Source organism: Oncorhynchus keta, chromosome 19, assembly GCF_023373465.1.
Source record: "Oncorhynchus keta strain PuntledgeMale-10-30-2019 chromosome 19, Oket_V2, whole genome shotgun sequence".
Classification (NCBI taxonomy): Eukaryota; Metazoa; Chordata; class Actinopteri; order Salmoniformes; family Salmonidae; genus Oncorhynchus; species Oncorhynchus keta.
Window position 1 is genome coordinate 9,811,146 of NC_068439.1, and position 10,000 is coordinate 9,821,145.

A 10,000-nucleotide genomic window follows, 5' to 3' on the forward strand; every position below is an offset into this window, starting at 1 on the left:
GAGAGAAAGAAGTAGGGGGGGGGAGAGAGAAAGAAGTAGGGGAGGGGGAGAGGAGAAAGAAGGAGGGGGGAGAGAGAGAGAAAGAAGTAGGAGGGGGAGAGAGAAGTAGGAGAGGGGAGAGAGAGAAAGAAGTAGGAGAGGGGAGAGAGAAGTAGGAGAGGGGGAGAGAGAAAGAAGTAGGAGGGGGAGAGAGAAGTAGGGGAGGGGGAGAGAAGTAGGGGAGGGGAGAGAGAGAAAGAAGTAGGAGGGGAGAGAGAAGTAGGGGAGAGAGAAGTAGGGGAGGGGGAGAGAGAGAAAGAAGTAGGGGGGGGGGAGAGAGAGAAAGAAGTAGGAGGGGGGAGAGAAAAAGAAGTAGGAGGGGAGAGAGAAAGAAGTAGGGGAGGGGGAGAAGTAGGGAGGGGAGAGAAAGAAGTAGGAGGAGGGGGAGAGAAAGTAGGGGAGGAGGGAGAGAGAAAGTAGGGGAGGGGGGAGAGAGAAAGAAGTAGGGGAGGGGAGAGAGAAAGAAGTAGGGGAGGGGAGAGAGAAAGAAGTAGGGGAGGGGGAGAGGGAGAAAGAAGGAGGGAGAGAGAGAAAGAAGTAGGAGGGGAGAGAGAAAGTAGGGGAGGGGAGAGAGAAAGTAGGGGAGGGGGAGAGAGAAAGAAGTAGGGGGGAGGGGAGAGAGAAAGAAGTAGGGGAGGGGAGAGAGAAAGAAGTAGGGGAGGGGGAGAGGGAGAAAGAAGGAGGGGAGAGAGAGAGAAAGAAGTAGGAGGAGAGAGAAGTAGGGGAGAGAGAAGTAGGGAGGGGGAGAGAGAGAAAGAAGTAGGGGTGGGGGAGAGAGGAAGAAGTAGGGGTGGGGGAGAGAGGAAGAAGTAGGGGAGGGGAGAGAGAGAAAGAAGTAGGGGGGGGGAGAGAGGGGAAGAGGGGTGGGGGAGAGAGGAAGAAGTAGGGGTGGGGGAGAGGAAGAAGTAGGGGAGGGGAGAGAGGAAGAAGTAGGGGTGGGGGGAGAGAGAGAAAGAAGTAGGAGGGGGAGAGATGTAGGAGGGGGAGAGAAAGAAGTAGGGGAGGGGGAGAGAGGAAGAAGTAGGGGAGGGGGAGAGAGGAAGAAGTAGGGGAGGGGAGAAAGAAAGAAGTAGGGGAGGGGGAGAGAGGAAGAAGTAGGGGAGGGGGAGAGAGGAAGAAGTAGGGGAGGGGGAGAGAGGAAGAAGTAGGGGTAGGAGGGGGAGAGAGAGAAAGAAGTAGGAGGGGGAGAGAGGAAGAAGTAGGGGAGGGGGAGAGAGGAAGAAGTAGGGGTGGGGGAGAGAGAGAAAGAAGTAGGAGGGGGAGAGAGGGGAAGAATTAGGGAGGGGAGAGAGGAAGAAGTAGGGGTGGGGGGAGAAGTAGGGGAGGGGGAGAGAGAGAAAAGAAGTAGGGGTGGGGGAGAGAGAAAGAAGTAGGGGAGGGGGAGAAAGAAAGAAGTAGGGGAGGGGGAGAAAGAAAGAAGTAGGGGGGAGAGGGGAGAGAAAGAAGTAGGGGGGGGAGAGAGAAAGAAGGGGGGAGGGGGAGAGAGAGAGAAGAAGTAGGGGAGGGGAGAGAAAAAGTAGGGGAGGGGGAGAGAGGAAGAAGTAGGGGGAGGGAGAGAGAAAGAAGGGAGGGGGAGAGAAAAGGGAGGGGGAGAGAGGAAGAAGTAGGGGAGGGGAGAGAGAGAAAGAAGTAGGGGAGGGGAGAGAGAGAAAGAAGTAGGGGAGGGGGAGAGAGAAAGAAGTAGGGGGGGGAGAGAGGAAAAGTAGGGGAGGGGAAGTAGAAAGGGGGAGAGAGAGAAAGAAGTAGGAGGGGAGAGAGAAAGAAGTAGGGGAGGGGAGAGAGAGAAAGAAGTAGGGAGGGGGAGGGGGAGAGAGAGAAAGAAGTAGGGGAGGGGAGAGAGAGAAAGAAGTAGGGGAGGGGGAGAGAGAGAAAGAAGTAGGGAGGGGGAGAGAGAAAGAAGTAGGGAGGGGGAGAGAGAAAGAAGTAGGAGGGGGAGAGAGAAAGAAGTAGGGGGGGGGGGGAAGAGAGAGAAAGAAGTAGGAGGGGGAGAGAGAAAGAAGTAGGGGGGGGAGAGAGAAAGAAGTAGGAGGAGAGGAAAGAAGAGGGGGGGGGGAGAGAGAAGTAGGGGAGGGGAGAGAGAGAAAGAAGTAGGGGAGGGGGGAGAGAGAAAGAAGTAGGGGAGGGGGAGAGAGAGAAAGAAGTAGGGGAGGGGAGAGAGAGAAAGAAGTAGGAGGGGGAGAGAGAAAGAAGTAGGGGGGGGGGAGAAAGAAGTAGGGGAGGGGGAGAGAAAGAAGTAGGGAGGGGAGAGAGAAGAAGTAGGGGAGGGGGGGAGAGAGAAAGAAGTAGGGGAGGGGGAGGAGAAAGAAGTAGGGGGGGGAGAGAGAAAGAAGTAGGGGAGGGGAGAGAAAGAAAGTAGGGGGAGGGGAGAGAGAGAAAGAAGTAGGAGGGAGAGAGAAAGAAGTAGGGGGAGGGGGAGAGAGAAGAAGTAGGGGGGGAGAGAGAAAGAAAAGTAGGAGGAGAGAGAGAAAGAAGGGGGGGGGAGGAGAAAGAAGGGGAGGGGAGAGAGAGAAAGAGGAGAGAAGTAGGGGAGGGGGAGAGAAAGAGGGGAGAGAAAGTAGGGGAGGGGGAGAGAGAAAGAAAGTAGGGGAGGGGGAGAAGAAAGAAGTAGGGGGGGAGAGAGAAAGAAGTAGGAGGGGGGAGAAAGAAGTAGGGGAGGGGGAGAGAGAAAGAAGTAGGGGAGGGGAGAGAAGAGGAAAAGAGGAGGGGAGAGAGAAAGAAGTAGGGGAGGAGAGAGAGAAAGAAGTAGGGGAGGGGAGAGGTAGGGGGAGGAGAGAGAGGAAGAAGTAGGGGAGGGGGAGAGAGAAAGAAGTAGGGGGGGGGGGGAGAGAGAAAGAAGTAGGGGAGGGGGGAGAGAGAAAGAAGTAGGGGAGGGGGAGAGAGAAGAAGTAGGGGAGGGGAGAAGTAGGGGAGGGGAGAGAAAGAGGGGAGGGGAAGAAGAAAGAAGGAGGGGAGAGAGAGAAAGAAGTAGGGGGAGAGAGAGAGAAAGAAGTAGGGGAGGGGGAGAGAGAAAGAAAGGAGGGGGGAGAGAGAAAGAAGTAGGGAGGGGAGAGAGAGAAAGAAGTAGGAGGGGGAGAGAAAGAAGAGGAGGGGGAGAGAGAAAGAAGTAGGGGAGGGGGAGAGAGGAAGAAGTAGGGGAGGGGGAGAGAGAGGGGGAGAAGAAGTAGGAGGGGGAGAGAGAAAGAAGTAGGGGAGGGGGAGAGAGAGAAAGAAGTAGGGGAGGGGGAGAGAGAAAGAAGTAGGAGGGGAGAGAGAAAGAAGTAGGGGGGGGGAGGGGAGAGAGGAAGAAGTAGGGGAGGGGAGAGAGAGAAGAAGTAGGAGGAGGGGGAGAGAGAAAGAAGTAGGGGGGGGAGAGAGAGAAAGAAGTAGGAGGGGGAGAGAGAAAGAAGTAGGGGAGGGGGAGAGAGAGAAAGAAGTAGGGGAGGGTGGAGAGAGAAAGAAGTAGGAGGGAGAGAGAGAAAGAAGTAGGGGAGGGGGAGAGAGAGAAAGAAGTAGGGGAGGGGGAGAGAGGAAGAAGTAGGGGAGGGGGAGAGAGAGAAAGAAGTAGGAGGGGGAGAGAGAAAGAAGTAGGGGAGGGGAGAGAGAGAAAGAAGTAGGGGAGGGGGAGAGAGAAAGAAGTAGGAGGGGGAGAGAGAAAGAAGTAGGGGAGGGGGAGAGAGAAAGAAGTAGGGGAGGGGGAGAGAGGAAGAAGTAGGGGGGGGGGAGAGAGAGAAAGAAGTAGGAGGGGGAGAGAGAAAGAAGGAGGGGGGGGAGAGAGAAAGAAGTAGGGGAGGGGGGAGAGAGAAAGAAGTAGGGGAGGGGGAGAGAGAAAGAAGTAGGAGGGAGAGAGAGAAAGAAGTAGGGGAGGGGGAGAGAGGAAGAAGTAGGGGAGGGGGAGAGAGAGAAAGAAGTAGGGGAGGGGGAGAGAGAAAGAAGTAGGAGGGGGAGAGAGAAAGAAGTAGGGGAGGGGGAGAGAGAGAAAGAAGTAGGGGAGGGGGAGAGAGAAAGAAGTAGGGAGGGGGAGAGAGGAAGAAGTAGGGGAGGGGGAGAGAGGAAGAAGTAGGGGAGGGGAGAGAGGAAGAAGTAGGGGGGGGAGAGAGGAAGAAGTAGGGGAGGGGGAGAGAAAATAGGGGAGGGGGAGAGAGAGAAATAAGTAGGGGAGGGGAGAGAGGAAGAAGTAGGGGAGGGAGAGAGAAAGAAGTAGGGGAGGGAGAGAGAAAGAAGTAGGGGAGGGGAGAGAGAGAAAGAAGTAGGGGAGGGGAGGGGGAGAGAGAAAGAGGTAGGGAGGGGGAGAGAGAAAGAGGTAGGGGAGGGGGAGAGAGAAAGAGGTAGGGGAGGGGAGAGAGAGAAAGAAGTAGGGGAGGGGAGAGAGAAAGAAGTAGGAGGGGGAGAGAGAAAGAAGTAGGAGGGGAGAGAGAAAGAAGTAGGGGGGGGGAGAGAGAAAGAAGTAGGGGAGGGGAGAGAGAGAAGTAGGGGGAGAGAGAGAAAGAATTAGGAGGGAGAGAAAGAAGTAGGAGGGGGAGAGAGAAAGAAGTAGGAGGGGAGAGAGAAAGAAGTAGGAGGGGAGAGAGAAAGAAGTAGGAGGGGGAGAGAGAAGTAGGGGGGAGAGAGAGAAAGAAGTAGGGGAGGGGAGAGAGAGAAAGAAGTAGGGGAGGGGAGAGAGAGAAGTAGGGGGAGAGAGAAAGAATTAGGAGGGAGAGAAAGAAGTAGGAGGGGGAGAGAAAGAAGTAGGAGGGGGAGAGAGAAGTAGGGGGGAGAGAGAGAAAGAAGTAGGAGGGGGAGAGAGAAGTAGGGGGGAGAGAGAAAGAATTAGGAGGGAGAGAAAGAAGTAGGAGGGGGAGAGAAAGAAGTAGGAGGGGGAGAGAGAAAGAAGTAGGGGAGGGGGAGAGAGAGAAAGAAGTAGGAGGGAGAGAAAGAAGTAGGGGAGGGGGAGAGAGAGAAAGAAGTAGGGGAGGGGGAGAGAGAAAGAAGTAGGAGGGGGGAGAGAGAAAGAAGTAGGGGAGGTGGAGAGAGAGAACTAGGGAGGGGGAGAGAGAACTAGGGGAGGGGGAGAGAGAACTAGGGGAGGGGGAGAGAGAAGTAGTGGAGGGGAGGAGAGAGAAGTAGGGGAGGGGAGAGAGAAGTAGGGGAGGGGAGGGGGAGAGAGAGAGAGAGAGGTAGGGGAGGGGGAGAGAGAGAAGTAGGGGAGGGAGAGAAGTAGGGGAGTGGGAGAGAGAGAGCGAAGTAGGGGGGGGAGAGAGAAGTGGGGGAGGGGAGAGAGAAGTGGGGGAGGGGAGAGAGAGAGAAGTAGGGGAGGGAGGGAGAGAGAGAGAAGTAGGGGAGGGAGGGAGAGAGAGAGAAGTAGGGGAGGGGGAGAGAGGGAGAGAAGTAGGGGAGGGAGGGAGAGAGCGAGAAGTGGGGGTGGGGAGAGAGAGAGAGAAGTAGGGGAGGGAGGGAGAGGGAGAGAAGTAGGGGAGGGAGGGAGAGAGAGAGAAGTAGGGGAGGGAGGGAGAGAGAGAGAAGTAGGGGAGTGGGAGAGAGGGAGAGAAGTAGGGGAGGGAGGGAGAGAGAGAGAAGTGGGGGAGGGGGAGAGAGAGAGAAGTAGGGGAGGGGAGAGAGAACTAGGGAGGGGGAGAGAGAGAAGTAGTGGAGGGGAGAGAGAGAAGTAGTGGAGGGGGAGAGAGAGAGAAGTAGGGGAGGGGAGAGAGAAGTAGGGGAGGGGGAGGGGGAGAGAGAGAGAGAAGTAGGGGAGGGGGAGAGAGAGAAGTAGGGGAGGGAGAGAAGTAGGGGAGTGGGAGAGAGAGAGCGAAGTAGGGGGGGGGAGAGAGAAGTGGGGGAGGGGAGAGAGAAGTGGGGGAGGGGAGAGAGAAGTGGGGGAGGGGAGAGAGAAGTGGGGGAGGGGAGAGAGAGAGAAGTAGGGGAGGGAGGGAGAGAGAGAGAAGTAGGGGAGTGGGAGAGAGGGAGAGAAGTAGGGGAGGGAGGGAGAGGGAGAGAAGTAGGGAGGGAGGGAGAGAGAGAGAAGTAGGGGAGGGAGGAGAGAGAGAGAAGTAGGGGAGGGGAGGAGAGAGAGAGAAGTAGGGGAGTGGGAGAGAGGGAGAGAAGTAGGGAGGGAGGGAGAGGGAGAGAAGTAGGGGAGGGAGGGGAGAGAGAGAGAAGTAGGGGAGTGGGAGAGAGGAGAGAAGTAGGGGAGGGAGGGAGAGAGAGAGAGAAGTGGGGAGGGGAGAGAGAGAGAGAAGTAGGGGAGGGAGGGAGAGAGAGAGAAGTAGGGGAGTGGGAGAGAGGGAGTATGGAGGGGAGGGGGAGAGAGAAGTAGGGGAGAGAGGGAGTATGGAGGGGAGTGGGAGAGAGAAGTAGGGGAGTGGGAGAGAGGGAGTATGGAGGGGAGTGGGAGAGAGGGAGTATGGAGGGGAGGGGGAGAGAGAAGTAGGGGAGTGGGAGAGAGGGAGTATGGAGGGGAGTGGGAGAGAGGGAGTATGGAGGGGAGTGGGAGAGAGGGAGTATGGAGGGGAGGGGGAGAGAGAAGTAGGGGAGGGAGAGAGAGGGAGTATGGAGGGGAGGGGGAGAGAGAAGTAGGGGAGTGGGAGAGAGAGAGAAGTAGGGGAGGGAGAGAGAGGGAGTATGGAGGGGAGGGGGAGAGAGAAGTAGGGGAGTGGGAGAGAGGGAGTATGGAGGGGAGGGGGAGAGAGGGAGTATGGAGGGGAGGGGGAGAGAGGGGGGATGGAGGGGAGGGGGAGAGAGGGAGTATGGAGGGGAGGGGGAGAGGGAGTATGGAGGGGAGGGGGAGAGAGAAGTAGGGAGGGGAGAGAGAAGTAGGGGGAGGGAGGAGAGAGAGAAGTAGGGGAGTGGAGAGAGGGAGTATGGAGGGGAGGGGGAGAGAGAAGTAGGGGAGAGAGGGAGTATGGAGGGGAGGGGAGAGAGAAGTAGGGGAGTGGGGAGAGAGGAGTATGGAGGGGAGGGGGAGAGAGAAGGGGAGTGGGAGAGAGGGAGTATGGAGGGGAGGGGAGAGAGGAGTATGGAGGGGAGTGGGGAGAGAGGGAGTATGGAGGGGAGGGAGAGAGGGAGTATGGAGGGGAGGGGGAGAGAGAAGTAGGGGAGGGGAGAGAGGGAGTATGGAGGGAGGGGGAGAGAGGGAGTATGGAGGGGTGGGAGAGAGGGAGTATGGAGGGGAGGGGGAGAGAGAAGTAGGGGAGGGGGAGAGAGGGAGTATGGAGGGGAGTGGGAGAGAGGGAGTATGGAGGGAGGGAGAGAGAGAAGTAGGGGAGGGGAGAGAGGGAGGAGAGAGGGTAGGGGAGGGAGAGAGGGAGTATGGAGGGAGGGGAGAGAGGGAGTATGGAGGGGAGGGGGAGAGAGGGAGTATGGAGGGGAGGGGGAGAGAGGGAGTATGGAGGGGAGGGGGAGAGAGGGAGTATGGAGGGGAGGGGGAGAGAGGGAGTATGGAGGGGAGGGGGAGAGAGGGAGTATGGAGGGGAGTGGGAGAGAGGGAGTATGGAGGGGAGGGGAGAGAGGGAGTATGGAGGGAGGGGGAGAGGGAGTATGGAGGGGAGTGGGAGAGAGGGAGTATGGAGGGGAGTGGGAGAGAGGGAGTATGGAGGGGAGTGGGAGAGAGGGAGTATGGAGGGGAGGGGGAGAGAGGGAGTATGGAGGGGAGGGGGAGAGAGGGAGTATGGAGGGGAGGGGGAGAGAGGGAGTATGGAGGGGAGGGGAGAGAGGAGTATGGAGGGGAGGGGGAGAGAGGGAGTATGGAGGAGGGGGAGAGGGAGTATGGAGGGAGGGGAGAGAGGGAGTATGGAGGGGAGGGGAGAGAGGGAGTATGGAGGGAGGAGAGAGGGAGTATGGAGGGGAGGGGGAGAGAGGGAGTATGGAGGGGATGACTGATTTTAGGGCAATAATGATAATGGGAATAAAATGGAGTGGGAGTCTGGGCTTTAGTAAGAGTGTGTTTGGGTGACGTGTGTGTTTCCATGTCAATGTATTGGCCAGTGGGAGTGTGTGTGAGTGTGTGTAGTATGTACGTGTTTGTTTGCATGTCACTGTATTGGCCAAGTGTGTGAACATCCCATCTGTCTCCTCTTCTAGTGACGTCCTAAATGTGGTGTACTTTCATAAAAACCCCCTCCCCCCTCCTCTCCTCCTCCTCTCTTCTTCAACCCCCTCCCTCCTCCCCTCCCTCTCTTCTTCAACCCCCCTCCCTCCTCCTCCCTTTTCTCCCCTCCTTCTTCTTCAACCCCCTCCTCCTCCTCCTCCCCTCTCTCTTCTTCAACCCCCCCCCTCCTCCTCCTCCCTCTCTCTCTTCTTCAACCCCCTCCTCCTCCTCCCCCTCTCTCTCTCTCTTCTTCAACCCCCTCCCTCCTCCTCCCCTCTCTCTTCTTCAACCCCCCTCCCTCCTCCTCCCCCTCTCTCTCTTCTTCAACCCCCCCTCCCTCCTCCTCCCCCTCTCTCTCTTCTTCAACCCCCCCTCCCTCCTCCTCCCTCTCTCTCTTCTTCAACCCCCCTCCCTCCTCCCCTCTCTCTTCTTCAACCCCCTCCCTCCTCCTCCCCTCTCTCTCTTCTTCAACCCCCTCCCCTCCTCCTCCCCCTCTCTCTCTTCTTCAACCCCCTCCCTCCTCCTCCCCTCTCTCTCTTCTTCAACCCCCTCCCTCCTCCTCCCCCCCTCTCTTCTTCAACCCCACCTCCTCCTCCTCCCCTCTCTCTCTTCTTCAACCCCCTCCCTCCTCCTCCCCCCTCTCTCTTCTTCTTCAACCCCCCCCTCCTCCTCCCCCTCTCTCTCTTCTTCAACCCCCTCCCTCCTCCTCCCCCCCTCTCTCTTCTTCAACCCCCTCCCTCCTCCTCCCCTCTCTCTCTTCTTCAACCCCCTCCCTCCTCCTCCCCCCTCTCTCTTCTTCAACCCCCTCCCTCCTCCTCCCCCTCTCTCTCTTCTTCAACCCCCTCCCTCCTCCTCCCCTCTCTCTTCTTCAACCCCCTCCCTCCTCCTCCCCCTCTCTCTCTTCTTCAACCCCCTCCTCCTCCTCCCCCTCTCTCTCTTCTTCAACCCCCCTCCCTCCTCCTCCCCCTCTCTCTCTTCTTCAACCCCCTCCCTCCTCCTCCCCCTCTCTCTCTTCAACCCCCTCCCTCCTCCTCCCCTCTCTCTCTTCAACCCCCCCTCCCTCCTCCTCCCCCTCTCTCTCTTCAACCCCCCTCCCTCCTCCCCCTCTCTCTCTTCAACCCCCTCCCTCCTCCTCCCCCTCTCTCTCTTCAACCCCCTCCCTCCTCCCCCTCTCTCTCTTCTTCAACCCCCCTCCTCCTCCTCCCCTCTCTCTTCTTCAAGCCCCCCCCTCCTCCCCCTCTCTCTTCTTCAACCCCCCTCCCTCCTCCTCCCCTTTCTCTCTTCTTCAACCCCCTCCCTCCTCCTCCCCCTCTCTCTCTTCTTCAACCCCACCTCCCTCCTCCTCCCCCTCTCTCTCTTCTTCAACCCCCTCCCTCCTCCTCCCCCCTCTCTCTCTTCTTCAACCCCCTCCCTCCTCCTCCCCTCTCTCTCTTCTTCAACCCCCTCCTCCTCCTCCCCTCTCTCTCTTCTTCAACCCCCTCCTCCTCCTCCCCTCTCTCTCTTCTTCAACCCCCTCCTCCTCCTCCCCTCTCTCTCTTCTTCAACCCCCCTCCTCCTCCTCCCCTCTCTCTCTTCTTCAACCCCCTCCCTCCTCCCCCTCTCTCTCTTCTTCAACCCCCCCTCCCTCCTCCTCCCCCCCTCTCTCTCTTCAACCCCCTCCCTCCTCCTCCCCCTCTCTCTCTTCAACCCCCTCCCTCCTCCCCCTCTCTCTCTTCAACCCCCTCCCTCCTCCTCCCCCTCTCTCTCTTCAACCCCCCTCTCTCTCTTCAACCCCCCTCCCTCCTCCCCCTCTCTCTCTTCTTCAACCCCCTCCTCCTCCCCCTCTCTCTTCTTCAACCCCCCTCCTCCTCCTCCCCTCTCTCTCTTCTTCAACCCCCTCCCTCCTCCTCCCCTCTCTCTCTTCTTCAACCCCCTCCCTCCTCC

The 10,000-nt window shown here is 58.4% G+C and overlaps 1 protein-coding gene across 1 annotated transcript in view; it reads left to right on the top strand.

Annotated features, from left to right (window-relative positions):
* si:ch211-152p11.4 (regulator of G-protein signaling 3) overlaps nt 1–10,000 on the top strand; it is a 32,059-nt gene that overhangs the window by 18,470 nt on the left and 3,589 nt on the right. The window lies entirely within an intron of this gene.